General features: G+C 39.9%; 1 pseudogene; it reads right to left on the bottom strand.

Annotated features, from left to right (window-relative positions):
* Positions 1–1426: 1426 nt before the first annotated feature.
* On the bottom strand, positions 1427–20502 carry LOC130744583 (ankyrin repeat-containing protein BDA1-like; annotated as a pseudogene).
* Positions 20503–21372: the final 870 nt, after the last annotated feature.

Raw genomic sequence — 21372 nt, 5'->3', positions numbered from 1 at the left:
TCTTTGTTTCTGTTTCCCTTTCACTCAATGTTTTGGGTCGCCAATAATACTTTTAGAGGACGATTGGATCTAGATGGTAGGTAATATGCAGTTAAGTCGATTGATAGAAATTTCTTCTCATGTTAGCACACCTATCTAACATTGTATTAGGCTTATAATTTTAATGTTAGATTGCAAGCGCAGATGAAAAAAAAGTAGCTTAAAAGCTTCTAGAAAGCAATTGTGGTCTAAAGCTTTTTGTAAAAAACCACTTTGATGGCAACAGTTATAAAACTGTGGCCTAAAAGGCGTTAATAAACCGTGGCATAAACAGCACAAAGAAACCGTGGCATAACTTCTCAATAAACCGTGGCTGAAATTTCTAGGGCCACGGTTTCCCAAACGAGGTATTATATAAACCGTGGCATTAAGATTTTAAGCGAACCGTGGATTTAACTTCACAAAACCGTGGCACTTGAGCTTGGCCACGGCCACATACACTGCGACATGAAAACCGTGGCAAAACCGTGGCCTAAGCTTTTAACCACGGTTTTTTGACATATGCCCGCGGTTTTCTGTGCGCAGCAGAAAGCCAAAAATGCTGTAGTGACGGTGGCAGTTTGTAAATAGTACAACACAACAACACCTTTATATACATAGATATATATATATATATATATATATATTTATATATATATATATATAAATAAAAGCTTTGTTAACTTACTCCCACTTGTTTTTTAGAAGGAGTAAGTTAACATGCTACACCTTTTTTATTTATTACAGAAAACTCCACTCTAAACCTTACTCTCACTTTAAGTTTTGGTCAATTGTGTAATTTTATTTTTATTTAATTCAAAAATTCAATATTTTTCTCTCTCATTTGACCCACGATAATCCCTCTTCGTTCTCCCTGCTAGCTCTTCATCCTCCCTCTTCACGCTGCAATTTCTTTCCTCCCTCACAAGATTTTTTTCTGCTTCAATCTATTCTTCTTCTCGTAAGCCATTCTAGTTTTATAGTTTATTTCATCACATTATCATTGTTTCTCCATCAATGATTTATTTCATGTTGACACCTTTTGAATTAGAAAAAAAAATTGAATCGTAAATAACTTGAGAGAAACAATGGAAAAGTACATGCGGTGATTGATACTAGTAAACTGGGTGCTTGGAGTTGGAGAAAGCAAAATGCAGAAATTCACAAATTACAGATGTGAAGAACATGTGAGCCGTGAAAAAGGGAAAATAACATATGAGAGAGAGTGCAGTTTTTGAAATTGAAAAATAACTGAATCTCAGATTACAATTATACCCCAAATGTGTTATTTTAAAACTAAAATAATTGGTTTTTTGGTCCATAAGAAAATGTGTAACATGTTAACTTACTTTTTCTAAAATCATATTGGGTGTAAGTTAACTGCCCCATAAAAGTCGCTAATTTGCAGCTACCATTTATTTCCACCTGCACTATTCCTGGAGCTGATTTCCCTGTTCGTGGCATGAATGCGAGATTTGGACACTGAGAAAAATGACCAAGACACCACAAGGAACAAGAAGCAGAATATGCAGGACAGAATGGTACTGAGAATCCAGGTAGGCGATATCACGTGCATAGCAAAGAGATAACATGTGGCAAACCAGAACACTGGGAGGTACAACATTCTTCCCATTTTCCCACTTGGGGTCAGAATATATAATTTCATAATTGACATCGCAAAGGTAAGTGTGTTCAAGGTGTAAAAGAAAAGGAAAACAACCGGAGGCAAGGCTGATTTCGCTTGGTATAATGTGGCTATAAGGTCTTCGGCATTTGCCTGGAAAAGCCCGCCAGGGGGGCTCAGTGTTGCCTGATAGGTGGCTGTTGCAACAAGAGCAGCAATTACCAAAAAAGCATTTCTTTGTTCCTCTGATATATTATTTCCATTGCGGAGTAGAGGTACTACTCCTTCCGGTCCTATTTATAAGCAACAAAAAAAAATTCACATAGTTTAAGAAATGTAGTTAAACTAGATAAAATGCATTAAATTTGTCTTAAATCAAAATAAACTTCCAAAATTACCCTTTGTTATTAGTGTTGGAAAGTGGGAAAGAGAGAGAATAATTAATGAGACACATTTTACAAGTTAGAATTAATAAGGGCATCATTGGAAAAAATTAATTAATATAGCTCAAACTTTCATTTGGTTCTTAGAGCATCTCCAATGGTGGGATCTTATTTTAGGACTTAACTCACTTTTTGTGGGCCCAGACTGCCACATAGGATTTAAGACACTCTTAAGGTCTCCATGCACATTTTGCTCCAGTGGTTGGTATCTTATTTTACTTTTAGTTGGACCCACACTACCCAATATATTTATATTATTTATACCCACGTAATATTAAATTATAAATTCAATACAATTTAATCATTAAACGGTCCCAAACGGAATTTTAAAAAATAGAATTAAAAAAAAACGGAATTTAAAAAAGAAGGCTCAAACGGGCAAAAAAATGACTGGCCGGCCCAGCCGGTCAAAAGAAGGCCCAACGGTCTGGACCGTTATCGGCTGAGCCGGTCCAAGGCAATACATATAGTTTTAAAACCGGCCAAGCCCTTCTCACACACACAAACCCTAATTTTCCTTTCTCTCCTTCTCACCCTCTGATGCTCTCTCCTCCCTCACACAAACCTAATTTCCAAACAGCCTCCTCCTCCGCCGCCGCCCTACTCCTCCACCACCGCCCCTCAGTTTTCTTCCTCTCCCTTCCTTTCTCTCTTCCTCTTTCCACCGCGACCTCACCTCATCTCCACCGCCGCGACCTCACCTCATCTCCTCTCCTCCACCAACCTACATCCACCTCCGATCTCCGATGAGGAAGCCACAGTGAGGACACGGTCGGTCAAGCCAACCACAGTGAGGAGAAGTCTCAGTGAGGGTTTTTTATTTTTAGGAAATTTAGGGTTTTGTTTCTTTCCATTTTCCCAATTTTTTGTAATCTGATCTTTGATCTTTGTAATATTATGTTTGTAATCTGTATATTATTATCATTCTTTATCAATGAAATTGGTTCAGATTCAGTTTCAGTTTCTTTCCCTCTATTTTTCACTTTGGATCTGGTACTAAAGGAGAGAGAAAAAATAATATTTTAATTAAGATCTCAAATTTGAGAGTACATGAGCTAAGGCACGGATCTTAGCAAAAACTAAGATCTCATGCCATGTAGGATACCCCCAATGGTGAGATTTAATAAGATCCGGATCTTATTTTAAGGTCTCAAAATAAGGACTCCATTGGAGATGCTCTTATAAAAAGGACCAAGGTTTTTCTTCTCTTTCATGCTTATAAATAGGACCGGAGGGAGTATAATTTTATCCACAAATTTGGTCTTCGATCTTAGCTCATCTGCAAATGTGGGAGCATTAGTGACGTCTGATGAGCCAAGTTTTACTCCAGCTTTGGACAATTTAGTCTTGATCTCAGCACTGGCTGCCATGTCTAATGCTGTTTTGTTCTCCGAATTCTTTGCATTCAAATTAATCCCAGTCTTCACCAACAATCCAATTGCCTGTACTACCAAGGAACTTCATAAACGTTGTGCAAGATTCAAATCACCTATATCTCCTTAATATATTTTTCTTCCGATATAAAACGGACATATCAACACATATAAAAAAAGAAAAATGTTGATGCACTAGTTTTACACTAGGGCGATATATTCAAAAGAAGTGACAGTTATTTTATTTAAATCAATCAAACTACTTTAAAATTTAAATTATAAATGTTACATATATTTGAAATATGATTAGTTGGCGATTTATAAGCGCAGAATTTTTTTTTCCATTGGAAAGATAAATTGCACCCGCTAGGAATTAATTTGTGGACTTCCCCCGACCAAACTCATATATCCCCAACTCATACCGCTTGAGCTATCATACGGGGACGGTGCGAAGAAATTATACTATAGAAAAGTTAACAATTAAGAAAGATGATTTCAATCCTATTGCCTTGTTATTAATCAAGGATTGAACTTTTTTTTCTTTGAATTTGTTAATCTCTCTAGCATTTCTCTATTTTCCTTTTATTGTATTGGGTTGAAGTACCCTCATACTTCTTTTCAATATATTTATCTTTGTCTATCAAAAAACAATCAAGGATTGAACTTTTCTCTCCTTAAACCGTGTCTCATTTCTTAGGGATGATATAGTAAGTAGGTCTTGACATGGTAATATTCTCTCATTCTCATACCCGCATTTTAAAAAGTATGCCTACTCATACCGGTTCTCACGCACCCGCGTTAGTAGAAACTTGAAAGTTCATCTTCATATATACCTCTCTGAGTACTTATGTGCTCGTGCTCATACCCACTTTAACTATATATTGTTTTTTGATATATACCTTTAATAAGAGTAAGTGAGAAATTTATAACTTATAACTTTAAATTTATAATTTTATATAGTTAATTATATACTCGTAGATTACAAAATTACTTATTTTAAAAAATTAGCAACTATAAATTTAATATGGAGATCCAAGTTAGTCATTTATTTAAAAAAGGAGTAAGTTTTTTCTATATATATTAAAAGAACTAAGTTATAACTTTAATTTTGTTAATATATTATCTAGTGCATGTGCATATATACATATTATATCTTTAATGTGTGGAGTATTTTGCTTTTAGTAACACTAGCTAACGCAAAAGGCAAAGAGTACTGTTGTCTTCAACTTCATCAAGAATCAGTTTGTGCCTGTTGCCATAAAGGGTTTATTTTAGGCAACACGTTTTACACGGTATTCAATAAGTGTTTCGTATCAAATAATACGGATCAGTTTTTACTTGATAAGTGTTAACTTTTCTATACAATAGGTTACACTTTCTTAAAGTGTTACTATAGAGCACGGGAAACTGTCACTAAAGGGAATAACTAACACTAGAATATGAGACCTCTGGAAAATGTTGGGTAAAGTATGAGAAACATTTTCCGTGTCTATAGCTACACATTTAAACTATTGTGAAAAGTTTATGGGCGGGTTAAGTACTATAGTACCTGTATCTGCACTCACACTCATAACTTTTTGTGGTTTTTAACTCGTGCCCAACTCTGTATCAATCTAGCATGTTTTTACTTTACCCACAGTGGGTATTTTTGCGATTACCCAATGAATCCAACCCATTATCTCACCAATCAAACGATGACATCTCAGTTAAAAACATCCAAGTTTGTAACTTCCTCGCCATGTCTTTTTTAATTCACATTGCAAGATTTCAATGATAAAAGAATGACACCGTGTGAGAGGAAAAACCTACGGTACTTTTTAGCACATACTTATTTCATTCAAATATTAACACATATTCCGGTTAATTTCTCCATTTTTTCAAAAAAATAATATTTAAAATAAAAGAGAAAACTGAATGTTTGTTAGAGAAGTAGGGAGTTCTCGATCCCACATTAGTACTGAAAATTAAATTTGTTCAGTTTGAAAATAGAAGATATAGACCCATTAATCCGAAGTAGACTCCAAATATAGATAGAAGGATAAAGAAAAGTTGAAGATGCTCAAATCAAAGTTAAAAGGCTGGAACACTGACGTATTTGGAAATCTGAAAACCAGGAGAAACTTGGCTGTAAGGAGAATTAGTGAGCTTGATTTGATGGAAGAAGAGGCAGCCTTGTCGGAAGCTCATAACCAAGAGCGGAAAAATTTGCTGCATGAATTCTGGTCAGTTCTGAAGCTTCAGGAATCACTTTTATGTCAAAAAGCACGGTCTAGGTGGCTAAGAGAGGGGGATCAAAATTCTAAGTATTTTCATTCTGTGATTAATTGGAAAAGAAGGTCGAATGCAATGGTGGGTCTTGTAATTGATGGCTCTTGGGAGGAGGATCCAAGGAAGGTGAAGGAAGAAGTCAGCAATTTTTTTAACAATAAATTTAAAGCTGAAAGTTGGCCAGGGCTGAAATTGAATGGGGTTCCTTTTAAAACTGTTTCGACTGAGGATAATGCCTTCTTAGTTAGGCGTTTTGAGGCGTCTGAGATAAAAGATGCGGTGTGGGAGTGTGGTGGTGATAAGAGTCCGGGACCGGATGGGTTTAATTTCAGATTTTTACAGCACTTTTGGGACTTGATGGGGGCAGATTTTCGGCGGGTTGTGGATGAGTTCTGGTTGCGAGGTATGTGGCCTAGAGGTAGTAATGCATCTTTTATCGCGTTGATTCCAAAGGTTGATTCGCCTCTTTCTCTTAATGATTTCCGGCATATTTCACTGATTGGTTGTATGTATAAAGTTGTGTCAAAATTGTTGGCTAATAGACTAAAGAAGGTGCTTGTGAAAGTAATCAGCGATAACCAGTTTGCTTTTCTGGGGGGAAGGAATATGCTAGACAGTGTGGTGATTGTGAATGAGGCGGTAGGGGTGGCAAAGAGGTCTAAGAGGTCAACTGTTATTTTCAAGGTTGATTATGAGAAAGCTTATGATTCTGTTCGATGGGATTTCCTTTTGTATATGCTGGGTCGTATGAACTTTTGTAGGAGCTGGATTAATTGGATCAGAAGTTGTCTTGACTCTGCTACTGTCTCTGTGCTGGTTAATGGGAGTCCAGGAGTGGAATTTAAAATGGAAAAAGGGCTCCGGCAGGGTGATCCGTTATCTCCTTTCTTATTTTTGGTGGTGGCTGAGGGGTTGAATGGTTTGTTCCAGCAGGCGGTAAGCAGGGGCAGATTTGTGGGTTTCAGTTTTGGCAGGGGTACGGCCCTGGCAATATCTATGCTGCAGTTTGCTGATGACACTGTCTTTATTGGGGAGGCAAGTGTTCAAAATATATCTTTAATTAAGTGTGTTTTAAGGTGCTTTGAACTAGCTTCTGGTCTCAAGGTAAATTTTCATAAGAGCAAATTAGCCGGAGTAGCTGTGGAAGGGGGGACTTTATCCATGTTGGCATCAATTCTGAACTGTAAATTAATGCAAATTCCCTTTGTGTATTTGGGGATACCGGTTGGGGGGAGAACAAATAGCTTAAAGTTATGGGAGCCAGTTGTAAGGCCCAAGTTTTAACGCTTTGGATAAGTGAATAAAATAAAAGAGTTATTTGATTAAGATAAATTTGGGAAGGAAAAAGGTTCAGGAAAAGTCCAAGAATTTATCGAAAAACCGAAAGAGTTATAGCACGACTAACATACGCTTAATCCTAGGTCAAAGGTATTATTGAATAGTTAATTTACGCTTTAGGACACGATGGAAACTAATTCCAAAAAAATCCTCAGAGAAATGTTAGAACTTCTCTTTTCCGTCCTTAAACAACCATTTCGATGCGAAATCCTGGAAAGTACGAACGTCAAATTCCAATTCTCGGAAGTTTGCCGAAACGGAATCCCTGATAGTTCGAGAAAACCTAAGATCGACAGACGATGAAGACTTTTTCTATTCGGAGCTGCAAAAGAAGATTCCACCCGCGTTCTCCTATTTCTCTCATCATTCCTAATCTTTCTTCAGAAGGAAGTTTTCTCATCCGACGATCACTGCAAAAAGTAGTTTTTCGGGATAATCCGACTTACACCGACTTATGCCGATTTTGGATCTTTTGGTTTAATTCCAAGAATCCTTTTTTGAGTTCTGGAATTCTGTCGCCAGAACCTATCTTAGAATGCGCAGAGGAACGCGCAGGAAAAATCGGAATCGCAAAAAAATCTTTTTTCCGCTTTTTCCAAAATCTATAAATAGCTCAAAAATTAGATTTTTGCCAAAAAATCACCCATTCCCTCCCCCAAAAACCGTGAGCAGCTAGAGAGAAAGAGAGGATCCGGATTTTCGCGAATCTTTGCCCGTTTTCTTCACCGATCGTTGCTAATCGAAGACCTTGAGGTAGGTAAACTATATCTCGCTTCTGATCGTCAGATCTGTCGACTTTTTCTATGTTTTTCTGAGCTCAAAGTTTGGAGCTTTTTGTAAAATTGTCCAAATAGCTTGATTTCAGTGTCTAAACTTCTTCCCTGCATGCTCCTGAGCGTGTTCTGCGGATTAGATTTTGTCGAATGTCGACGAAATGCCGCCGGGATCAATTTCTACCTTAAATACCCATTTTTCGGCAAAGTCGCAACCTTTACGCTCTAATCTATCGACTTGGCTTAGTGCTAGTAGGATTTTTCGTCATAAACGTCGTTGTGGACGTCCCCATCCAATTTGTTTTTCAAAAATCCAATTTTGAAATTTTGAGCTAAAAATAATGACCAAACTACCCCTATATCAGTTTTCGATCCGAAAATTTTTCCGAGCCTAGAACCGTCTTAGTTACGGCTTATGTTAACCTAGGAACCAAGTTTGATCGAAGAAAAATCGACCCTCCCAATTAAGGAAAGTGGCCGAGAGCTATACCAAGGGGGGAGGAAATCCGACTTTTTCGAAAACTTGTCTTAACGCGTTAGATTGTCGTACCACAGAGTTTGTAATGTACCGTGTAACCCTAGGACTTATTGCTTGCTGAGTTTCTGACTCAATGTGTTGATTTCTGTGATTTTGGCTTAAGGTTCTTTTGAGGAGTTTCCTGGAGATCAAGGCGAGGAACGTGAAGGAGGTTGTGAGGAAAACGCTGGAGGAGTTACAGGTGAGGGCTACTCTCTGAATTACTAGATAATGCTTTAGGTGTCGATGAAATTCGACTTGATTTATGTGTTATGCACCTAATTGCTAAATGTCTGAAATGATTTCTGAGGCTTCGGCCGAACTTGTTGAGTACTTGATGCCATGATATTGTGTGCTAAATGATTCACATGCTATGTGCTACATGGTTAACTTAGGATGTGTTGGAATATGCTGTTTATGCCTATTGGTTGAGCTGTTTCATTGATGCTATTCCACTCGTGCCTATGTTTCTGGAAAGTGAGGATTACGGGCAAGTCATGCCGAATTTTTATGAGATTTTGAGAGAGTTTTAAAGGACGAACGGAGTTCGGACCTTGTTATGTTTTAATGGATCGAGACCTTCTCAGGGAATTATTTGAGATTATGGGATCTCTGAAAACTCTTAGGAAGTATTATAAGATTAAAATGAAAACTATTTCATCACGGAAAACTCATAAGACATTAATCAACTTCTAAATACTTTGAACAATAATAATAATCTTAGATAAGAGCTTAGAGCCTGAATATTAGTTTGGGAAATACGAGAAGCGTCGTCGAGTCCAAGTTTTGAGGAACTAACAAGTTTTCGAGTATGTTGATACTCTTTTCGCTCGATGAGCAGTTTATTGTTTGGCTATCTAAAGTTTAGCCGGAGACTATAAGTTTCCAAGTACTTCGGTACCTTTTCGCTCGATGAGCAGTTTATTGATTGGCTATCTAAAGTTTAGCCGGGAACCATGAGTTCCAAAGTACATTCTTCTTCTTTTTGATTAATTCATTTTGTCGCAGAATCGACATTTGCCTTAGGGTAGGCTTTTTAGAGACAATAAGTTAGCTAGAACACGTGACGACGTGTCGAGTGAGGTCGGAGACGTTGTTTGGCTAATCACTTGCATTCATGCACTCATTTTGAGGTTAATACACGGCGGATTACCGGACCTCGGTGGATTCCAAAATGGTCATAAGACCCGGATTTCCATATTTAGGACACTACGGTGGTCCTCAGTAGCAGACGGAATGGCAGACCTACGGGTTCACTGCTGATCTGACTACTTTTGTGTGGTGTAAGAGACGCCCGAGCGGAATGGTCCCACTTTGGCCGGTGTTAGGGCTGACTCGATGGTGTCCATCCTTCTTCCGGAATGCATTTTGTTACCCAGCATTGCATTTCATGCAACATACATGCTGACTTAGTTGCTGAGTGTGATTGGTACCTGTTTATCCTACTTGAGGCATGCTAATTCTTATTATTATCTTTATATTCATTGTGATATATGCAACCCTAGGATGTTATCCCTAAACTCTAAGCCTGAGAGGCTAATAATTATTATCCCATATATATATATCTGGCTTTAATATTTATATAATTCTTTGGAGTTGACCCTCGCGTCTTCTATGTGTGTTTGGGCGGACTACGCCTTTGTCAGATGTCCATGGCGGACCGGTTCACGATGGTTCACCCTTCAGGGGAAACTAGGTTGAAGAAGCTTGATCAGGAGGACTACGGTTCAGGGGTGGTCGACCCCGCTGGCCACCGAGCGACTTACTCGAGATGGGATTAGTGTAGGAGTAGAGTCTTAGCTCTGACCGTCATTGTTTCTTTGGGGACAGGGAAGTTTCCCGCCTATAGCTTTTTGTGCGGTTTCCTATGGAGATCATAGAGAGCTGGTTGGATTTAGGGGGTCTTTTCTTAGGCCGCTGGGCCAACTTGTTCTCAGATTTTGAGGTTTAGTGTTGCGGACACAGTATTTTTACCTTGGTTTGTACTTTTGCCTACGGGCGTTACTCTCTTTTACTTTCCGTCACTGGAGGTTTACTCGTGACGTGGTTTACAACTTACAGTGGGGGCTGTAATCATATTGTATATTAGTTCTGTTATCTTCGTTTTAGAGTTTCATCTCTTTCTGTCTTTACTTACATTATAGGAAAAAAAAAAATAATTCACGTTTTTCCGCTTAAGTTATTTCTTTGGTTACTAAAGTGACGCCACCGAAATCAGGGTGTTACATTGTGGTATCAGAGCTTGTCGAGTCTTTCGGGAGTCTTTGGGGAATAGGTCTTCTGTGCTAGGTTGTGTGACTCTGCAAAGAGTAAAAATTGATTGTCTGCCAAGCGATTTCTCGCTTAGAATTGATTGAAGTTATTGCTTGATCATATTGTATAGTTGTGCCAGAGACTATCTTGTGATGGGTACTAACTGTTTGTTTGACTAAGCATAGGATGGTAAGCCCTGACAGGATGGCAAAGGCAATAGCTACCATGATTGAGGCAATGATGAATCAGGCTGCTGAGGACGCTTACAGACGCGCTGAGAAGGCTGCACGTGAACGACCTCAACCGCTAATCGAGGCGTCCAAGTACCAGCATAGTGGATTGGATCGAGCTGGAGCTGGAGGACCAGTGAGGTCAGATCCACAGGTGTACCGGCAGTGGAAGCCATACCAGCATCCCGAGGGAAGAGACCCTACCCCAGGATCACGCAAGTTAACGACCGCAACTAATTTCCAGGAGGCTGTGACATGCTACCGTTGTGGGAGACTTGGACACTACGCCTTTCAGTGCCCAATGACTGGACCAAAATGCTGCAAGTGCAAACAACGTGGACATTTGGCTGTAAACTGTAGGACGTTCCAGGCAGGACCGTCTGACAACAAGATGAAGGGCAAGCTTCCTGCCATGGTCAGAGGGGAAAAGAAACAAGTGTCATGTTACAGATGCGGGGAGATTGGGCACTACTCCACGAAATGCCCGAAGGGGAAGCCGAGGTGTTTCAAGTGTGATCTACCAGGACATCTGGCCAACAACTGCAAGACACCCAAGGTTGAGCCGTTTGTTAACACCGTAAGGGGAAAGCGCCCTGCTGCTGAAGGAAGGGTTTATATCATGGACGGTGAAGGAGCTGAGGGATTAACCAGAGGAGAGCGCAATAACGATGGTAACCTTCTAACTATTCTTTCTCATTCCGGTATAATACGCTTCAATACTCTCGTAACGTGTGCAACACACCTAACTTGCCTTTACTGTCGAGCTTTGACTTTATAGTTATTACGCCTAATAATACTTTATTTGACCGTTGCTCGTGTTTAAACTATAGAAGTTACACGAGGTTTAGAATAACGCGTTAAGCCTAGAAAAGTAGTCTTGCACCGATGTGTTTAACAAAGAAGCTAGAAGCTGAAGGATGAATCTCAGGGAGATTCCGTATGGATAGTATATGTATGGTGTCGGGAGTGTGTAGTTCCGTAGCGGCATCATTGAGGATTTAATATCAAGATCTCTGTGACTACTGGATGTTAGGAACTCATCGACTGTTCCAGTGGGTTTTTCTAAATCTTCACCTTCGATGTATTAGGCCTGATCAACTTAATATTGAGGGGGTGATATTCGGAATCAGAACTGGCAATGGACTTTGATAGATGGATTGGTAAGATTAATTTGATTGAATCGAGGACTAGTGGAGTCGGGAAGTAAAGTTTTTGTTAAGTAATTGATTTCCTTTGGGGAGGAGTTATAGTCTAAGAAATGGATATTCATTTAAGAAGTATTGAAGAATTAAAGGACATTTGAGGTCCAGACGTGGTGAAAGTTTAGGTTTTAAGTCTATGAATTCTTGTCTTAAGTGCGTATGACTCAAGGTTTGTCAGGTTTTGATCGAGAGACTAAGTATCGGATTGATTGGAGGACGATCTAGTTACGAAAATAAAGAGTTAGTATTAAGATGAATACTTGAGGTTGTTATATGTGGACAAATTTCTTAGAGTCTAAGAGTGAATGGAACTTGGTTATGGATTCCGATATTGCATGCTGGGGTTAGCAAGTGAATTTCACTAAGTTAAGTGAGGATTTAAGGGTTAAGATTGACCTTGGGAGGTGAAAATCATGTTCGAATCAGAGATTTAGTGGTGTTGGCATTAATGATTGTAGTTAAACCTCCGAATGTTGAGGGATCGGATGATAAAATGACTAGTTAAGTTTCCTGAGGTACAGCTATGGTTTGATCTTCTAGGGAATAAGTTCGGATTTGGGGGAAGTGTTAAGGATTTTAGGTGATTGTAAAGTGGGTTGTGAATAAGTGAAGGTTGGTTTTATGGTTCGAGTAAGGGAAGTCTCGAAAAAGGGGAGATGACAACGATGGATTGTAAGATATTAAGATGATGATTAGCTTATAAGTGCTGATGAATGGAGGTTAAAAGGGGACTGGGTCTAGCGATGCACAAGGTATTAAGACTCACGTCGAGTTTTACTTTGAGTGATGACTAAGTAGAAGATTGATTTCATGGTGCGAATGAGGATAGTTACGAAGTTGGAATCGACGTTAATGGACTAGTAGATTCCAAGGGAATAGTTCGTCTATGAGTTATAGAGCGATCGAGTTAAGTTTTGAATCATGAGTGGAGATCACGAGGACAGGTTGAACATTCACTCTGGAATGCCAGAGGTGTACTGAGTTTAAGCAGAATTTTTGGACGAACAAAAGTAAAGGATCAAGTGGTTAAGGTTGTGCAATTGCACGTAGCGTCAACCAATGTTATTTCCAACATAGAACCGACACGAGTGGTCGAGCAGGACGACATAGAGCTTAAAGTACTTGTTTGACCAGAAGGAGTTGAACATGAGACAACGACGCTGGATGGAATTTCTCAAGGATTACGATTTTACCTTACAATACCATCCTGGAAAGGCTAATGTCGTTGCTGATGCATTGAGCAGGAAGATGCATATCTCATCAATGATGGTTAAGGAGCTGCAACTGCTGGAACAGTTTTGGGATTTGAGCTTAGATGTGAGAGCATCTGAGGGAGAACTGAAGTTTGGGACGATCAAGATCACCAATGGATTGATGGAAGAAATCCGAGACCAACAGTTACAAGATGAATTTTTACTCGGAAAATAAGAATTTAGTAATTCAGGGTAAGGACCCGGAATTCAAGGTAGGGAGTGACAATATCCTGCGATGCAAGGATAGAGTGTGCGTACCTAACAACCCTGACTTAAGGAGGTTGACTATGGACGAAGGTCACAAAAGCAAGTTGAGCATTCACCCTGGAAGGAAAAAGATGTATCAGGACTTGAAGGTGAATTTTTGGTGGCCAGGGATGAAGAGACAAGTGGCAGGATATGTAGCTGCATGTTTAATCTGTCAAAAGGCGAAGGTGGAACATCAGAAATCTTCGGGTATGCTACAAAGTTTGGATGTACCTCAATGGAAATGGGATAGCATATCGATGGATTTTGTCGTGGCGTTGCCAAGAACTCAAAAAGGATATGATTCGATTTGGGTAGTCGTGGATCGATTGACTAAGTCGGCTCATTTCATACCTGTGAGAACTACGTACAACGTGGATAAGCTATCAGAGATTTATATAGCTGAGATTGTGTGACTTCATGGAGTGCCAACAAGTATCGTTTCCGATAGAGACCCGAAGTTTACTTCACATTTGTGGGGAGCTATTCATAATGCTTTGGGAACGAGGCTGAGACTAAGTTCTGCTTATCATCCACAGACTGATGGGCAAACTGAGAGAACTATCCAATCATTGGAGGATTTGCTACGAGCTTGCGTGTTAGACAACAAGGCCAGTTGGGATACCCTATTGCCACTGATTGAATTCACATATAACAACAGTTTTCATACGACCATAGGTATGGCACCGTATGAGGCTTTGTATGGCCGCAAGTGTAGAACACCTTTATGTTGGTATCAAGATGGAGAGAATTTGTTAGTAGGACCAGAACTTCTGCAACAGATGACTGAGAAGATTAAACAGATCAGAGAGAAGATGAAGGCTTCTCAGGGTAGACAGAAGAGCTATGCAGATCAAAGGCGCAGAACCCTGGAATTTGAAGAGGGAGATCATGTGTTTCTGCGAGTTACTCAGACTACAGGAGTTGGTCGAGCAATCAAATCAAGAAAGCTTACGCCAAAGTTCATTGGACCTTATCAGATTACTCGTCGTGTAGGACCGGTAGTTTATCAGATCGCACTACCGCCTTTTCTATCAAACATTCACGATGTATTCCATGCGACACAACTGAGGAAGTATATTGCTGATCCGACACATGTTATCGAGCTGGATGACATTGAGTTGAAGGATAACTTGTCTTTCGAGACACCGCCAATCAGCATTGGTGACACAAGGATAAAGCAGTTGAGGGGTAAAGAGATCGAGTTAGTGAAGGTTATTTGGAACAAGGACACCAGCGATGCGACGTGGGAGCTGAAGGAAAAGATCAAGGAACAGTATCCAGAACTTTTTACTGACCCTTAAGTTTCGAGGTCGAAACTTTCTTTTTGGAGGGTAGTAATGTAAGGCCCAAGTTTTAACGCTTTGGATAAGTGAATAAAATAAAAGAGTTATTTGATTAAGATAAATTTGGGAAGGAAAAAGGTTTAGGAAAAGTCCAAGAATTTATCGAAAAACCGAAAGAGTTATAGCACGACTAACATACGCTTAATCCTAGGTCAAAGGTATTATTGAATAGTTAATTTACGCTTTAGGACACGATGGAAACTAATTCCAAAAAAATCCTCAGAGAAATGTTAGAACTTCTCTTTTCCGTCCTTAAACAACCATTTCGATGCGAAATCCTGGAAAGTACGAACGTCAAATTCCAATTCTCGGAAGTTTGCCGAAACGGAATCCCTGATAGTTCGAGAAAACCTAAGATCGACAGACGATGAAGACTTTTTCTATTCGGAGCTGCAAAAGAAGATTCCACCCGCGTTCTCCTATTTCTCTCATCATTCCTAATCTTTCTTCAGAAGGAAGTTTTCTCATCCGACGATCACTGCAAAAAGTAGTTTTTCGGGATAATCCGACTTACACCGACTTATGCCGATTTTGGATCTTTTGGTTTAATTCCAAGAATCCTGTTTTGAGTTCTGGAATTCTGTCGCCAGAACCTATCTTAGAATGCGCAGAGGAACGCGCAGGAAAAATCGGAATCGCAAAAAAATCTTTTTTCCGCTTTTTCCAAAATCTATAAATAGCTCAAAAATTAGATTTTTGCCAAAAAATCACCCATTCCCTCCCCCAAAAACCGTGAGCAGCTAGAGAGAAAGAGAGGATCCGGATTTTCGCGAATCTTTGCCCGTTTTCTTCACCGATCGTTGCTAATCGAAGACCTTGAGGTAGGTAAACTATATCTCGCTTCTGATCGTCAGATCTGTCGACTTTTTCTATGTTTTTCTGAGCTCAAAGTTTGGAGCTTTTTGTAAAATTGTCCAAATAGCTTGATTTCAGTGTCTAAACTTCTTCCCTGCATGCTCCTGAGCGTGTTCTGCGGATTAGATTTTGTCGAATGTCGACGAAATGCCGCCGGGATCAATTTCTACCTTAAATACCCATTTTTCGGCAAAGTCGCAACCTTTACGCTCTAATCTATCGACTTGGCTTAGTGCTAGTAGGATTTGTCGTCATAAACGTCGTTGTGGACGTCCCCATCCAATTTGTTTTTCAAAAATCCAATTTTGAAATTTTGAGCTAAAAATAATGACCAAACTACCTTGTCGTACCACAGAGTTTGTAATGTACCGTGTAACCCTAGGACTTATTGCTTGCTGAGTTTCTGACTCAATGTGTTGATTTCTGTGATTTTGGCTTAAGGTTCTTTTGAGGAGTTTCCTGGAGATCAAGGCGAGGAACGTGAAGGAGGTTGTGAGGAAAACGCTGGAGGAGTTACAGGTGAGGGCTACTCTCTGAATTACTAGATAATGCTTTAGGTGTCGATGAAATTCGACTTGATTTATGTGTTATGCACCTAATTGCTAAATGTCTGAAATGATTTCTGAGGCTTCGGCCGAACTTGTTGAGTACTTGATGCCATGATATTGTGTGCTAAATGATTCACATGCTATGTGCTACATGGTTAACTTAGGATGTGTTGGAATATGCTGTTTATGCCTATTGGTTGAGCTGTTTCATTGATGCTATTCCACTCGTGCCTATGTTTCTGGAAAGTGAGGATTACGGGCAAGTCATGCCGAATTTTTATGAGATTTTGAGAGAGTTTTAAAGGACGAACGGAGTTCGGACCTTGTTATGTTTTAATGGATCGAGACCTTCTCAGGGAATTATTTGAGATTATGGGATCTTTGAAAACTCTTAGGAAGTATTATAAGATTAAAATGAAAACTATTTCATCACGGAAAACTCATAAGACATTAATCAACTTCTAAATACTTTGAACAATAATAATAATCTTAGATAAGAGCTTAGAGCCTGAATATTAGTTTGGGAAATACGAGAAGCGTCGTCGAGTCCAAGTTTTGAGGAACTAACAAGTTTTCGAGTATGTTGATACTCTTTTCGCTCGATGAGCAGTTTATTGTTTGGCTATCTAAAGTTTAGCCGGAGACTATAAGCTTCCAAGTACTTCGGTACCTTTTCTCTCGATGAGCAGTTTATTGATTGGCTATCTAAAGTTTAGCCGGGAACCATGAGTTCCAAAGTACATTCTTCTTCTTTTTGATTAATTCATTTTGTCGCAGAATCGACATTTGCCTTAGGGTAGGCTTTTTAGAGACAATAAGTTAGCTAGAACACGTGACGACGTGTCGAGTGAGGTCGGAGACGTTGTTTGGCTAATCACTTGCATTCATGCACTCATTTTGAGGTTAATACACGGCGGATTACCGGACCTCGGTGGATTCCAAAATGGTCATAAGACCCGGATTTCCATATTTAGGACACTACGGTGGTCCTCAGTAGCAGACGGAATGGCAGACCTCCGGGTTCACTGCTGATCTGACTACTTTTGTGTGGTGTAAGAGACGCCCGAGCGGAATGGTCCCACTTTGGCCGGTGTTAGGGCTGACTCGATGGTGTCCATCCTTCTTCCGGAATGCATTTTGTTACCCAGCATTGCATTTCATGCAACATACATGCTGACTTAGTTGCTGAGTGTGATTGGTACCTGTTTATCCTACTTGAGGCATGCTAATTCTTATTATTATCTTTATATTCATTGTGATATATGCAACCCTAGGATGTTATCCCTAAACTCTAAGCCTGAGAGGCTAATAATTATTATCCCATATATATATATCTGGCTTTAATATTTATATAATTCTTTGGAGTTGACACTCGCGTCTTCTATGTGTGTTTGGGCGGACTACGCCTTTGTCAGATGTCCATGGCGGACCGGTTCACGATGGTTCACCCTTCAGGGGAAACTAGGTTGAAGAAGCTTGATCAGGAGGACTACGGTTCAGGGGTGGTCGACCCCGCTGGCCACCGAGCGACTTACTCGAGATGGGATTAGTGTAGGAGTAGAGTCTTAGCTCTGACCGTCATTGTTTCTTTGGGGACAGGGTAGTTTCCCGCCTATAGCTTTTTGTGCGGTTTCCTATGGAGATCACAGAGAGCTGGTTGGATTTAGGGGGTCTTTTCTTAGGCCGCTGGGCCAACTTGTTCTCAGATTTTGAGGTTTAGTGTTGCGGACACAGTATTTTTACCTTGGTTTGTACTTTTGCCTACGGGCGTTACTCTCTTTTACTTTCCGTCACTGGAGGTTTACTCGTGACGTGGTTTACAACTTACAGTGGGGGCTGTAATCATATTGTATATTAGTTCTGTTATCTTCGTTTTAGAGTTTCATCTCTTTCTGTCTTTACTTACATTATCGGAAAAAAAAAATAATTCACGTTTTTCCGCTTAAGTTATTTCTTTGGTTACTAAAGTGACGCCACCGAAATCGGGGTGTTACACCAGTTGTTCACAAGATCAGGAAGAAACTATCAAGGTGGAAGCAGAAATCAGTATCATTTGGGGGGCGGGTTTGTCTTATTCAAAGTGTCTTGTCTGCATTACCTCTCTTCTTTTTATCTTTCTTCAAGATGCCAGCTGGGATAATTCATGAATGCACTAGACTCATGCGACGGTTTCTTTGGGGTGGTTCAGATGTGGAAAGAAAAATTGCTTGGGTAAAATGGTCTGATGTATGTAAACTCAAAGCTTTTGGTGGCTTGGGGATAAAAGATTTGGCTACTTTCAATAAGGCGCTTATTGGAAAATGGAGGTGGCGATTTGTGACAGAGCCTAATAGCTTCTGGTGCAGGGTAATTAAGTCTCAATTGGCCGATGGAAGGTGCGCTTCACCTTGGTGGAGGGATGTTCTCTCACTGTGTTCAGATGATAATTGGTTTGATTTGAGGATTAAGAAATCTTTGGGGGAAGGGGATGCAACTAGATTTTGGCTGGAGGATTGGCTAGGTTCGGGACATTTGGAGGGAAGATTTCACAGACTGTATAATTTATCTCAAAACAAGTATGCTACTGTTAAGGAGGTGGGGGAGTGGCGTCAGGGTATTTGGGAGTGGAAATTTACATGGAGGAGGGGGTTGCGAGGTAGGGAGTTAGGGTGGCTTGATATACTGCTCAATACTATTAATATTGGTTGTCTGCGGGAAGGGAGGTCGGATAGGTGGTTGTGGGAACCAGGGGAGAAGGGAGTTTATTCGGTTAACTCAGCTTATTCTTTTTTGCAGGTTAGCGATTCCGTGGATTCTGATATTGATTTCCAGTCAATTTGGAATGGATTTGCTCCATCAAAGGTGAAAGCCTTTGTTTGGCGCATGTTGCTCAACCGGATCCCGACAAAGGTTGACTTGAGGAGGCGCAGTGCGATTCCTGCAGCTGCGAATTTGCTTTGCTCTCTTTGTAATATTGAAGGGGAGAGTTGTGATCACTTGTTCTGTACTTGTGCGCGATCTTTGGATGTTTGGCTTGCCGCTCATCGCTGGTTTGGATTTGTTACAGCTGTGCCTTCTTCGTCAAAGTCTCTCTTTAGCCAGTTTTCATTCTTGGCCAGAAACAAGAAACAGAGGCTTGCGGAGATGACGGTATGGATGGCTTCTTGCTGGTCCTTATGGCTTATGCGCAACAGTATTATTTTTTCAGATGGGGTTTGGGATGATGATTTTGTTTTGGACCTAATACAAGTCAGGTCCTGGTACTGGTTAAAGGAGAATGTGAGGGGGTTCTATTATTCATTGTTTGAATGGAAGACCAGCCCTTTAATTTGTCTTTCATCTGTGTGAAATTCGCTGGAGACATGGGTGGGTTGTTTATTAGCTTGGATTCATCTTTGGTACATGCTCTTGTTGCTGCCTACAAATTGGGTGTCTGTTGGCTCATGGGGTTGTTTGTGCTGCTATGGCAATGTGGGGTTGGGTAGTTGGTATCATGTAAGTTTGTACCTCAAAGTAGGGGGGCTTTTGCTTGTTGCAGTCTGATTGTACTGTTCTTTTTTCTTTTTCTTCATCTCTTTTCTTGTATTTGGGTGTAGCACCCCTTGTGCTTTTTTTAAATACAATTCTTTGGCTTATAAAAAAATTGGTGAGTGCTGAGATGTGCAAAATGGTGTTGCCTACCTCATCCTTCCAATTTAGAATCCTATTTTCCATCTCCTTAGAACCTCTCTCGCGATTTTTCTTTAGCATGCCAATCAGGACTTGAAGGGACTCGTAGTGTTTATTTTTTATAGCAATGTGCAGTGCGGTCTCACTTTTCACAGTGACATCTTCAATGGAATCAGGGCAAGCATAGAGGAGGATAGCTAAATGGTCAACTTCACCTATTTGACTTGCAAGATGCAAAGGAGTTAAACCTTCCCTCCCTTTGACTCGAACAAGATTGCTATCCACCTCTATAAAGCGTAACACCATACTCTGTTGGTCGTTTTGCATAGCAAGGTGGATGGGACTGAAACCTTGCTGATTTAGCTTCCATGCAAATGAAGGTTTCAACCTCATAACCTCAGTGGCAAACTGGAGATGCCCCTCATATGCAGCAACATGCAAAGGGGTTTGAACAAATGGTATTGAATTTATGTAATCCAAAATGTATGGATCTTCCTGAATTAGTGTGTAGAGAATATTTATGTCACCTGTTTGAGCAGCAACTTTCAACCTTTCACCATTCGCCATGCTCATGTTTGAGAATATGAGAAAAAGTGTGCACAGTACAAGATGTGATCTCTGCCCTTTTACGTATCAAAGAAGTGTAAATTTGAAAAATGCTTGAGCCTCAATTGGGATACACACATCCATTTAACAAGTGGTTACGATATGGGGCTGTTGTTGAAGAATGAGAAAAGTTGGTTAAAGAATGTTGTGGCCGTTGTTGAAGAATGAAGACTTGGAGAAGATAATGAAGAAGGAAAATAAAAGGCTTGGTTTAAGAGAAATGACCAGTTGCATCATGATGTAGGTAACCTGTAGTCCCCATAATATTAATTTTTCAAACTCAAAAGTATAAAACATGTCACTTCCTTTAGGATTACTTTTAATATGTAAAAATACATTCTTACTTTTTGCTCATAATACTGTGGTCTTTGTATTAATGCTTTTGTACTTAGGTCCCTGTAATCTTACAAATGTTAGGTTGATCATCAGTAAAAAACGACCGAATTGATTTTAAGAATCAATTACTTTGAGATTAGAATCAATTACTGGAAGATAATCTACAATTTCGGAAAACACGAACTCACAAAAACACCCAAATCCATCGACCTGACCAAAATAGGAAAACCCTAATACACAAATCCAAAAATCGAACATGATTTCTACGCTTCCGATGGGTACCATTACGATCCGCAATTCCCGATATCCGATCCCAATAGTTTCTGCTTTGAAACGGTTATGGCGACAAAGGGATACATGAATTTTCTTTTTGATGCCTACCTTGTTGCTTTTGTCACTTTACTGCATGCACGTGTACTTTTATCTTCTTTTTTTCTTGTTCATTTTCCTTCTAAATACCATGGGTTTGAAGTACCCTAGTACCTCCTTAATACA

The sequence above is a fragment of the Lotus japonicus genome, chromosome 3 (genome assembly GCF_012489685.1).
Source record: "Lotus japonicus ecotype B-129 chromosome 3, LjGifu_v1.2".
Classification (NCBI taxonomy): Eukaryota; Viridiplantae; Streptophyta; class Magnoliopsida; order Fabales; family Fabaceae; genus Lotus; species Lotus japonicus.
This window is presented reverse-complemented; position numbering and strand designations above follow the sequence as displayed.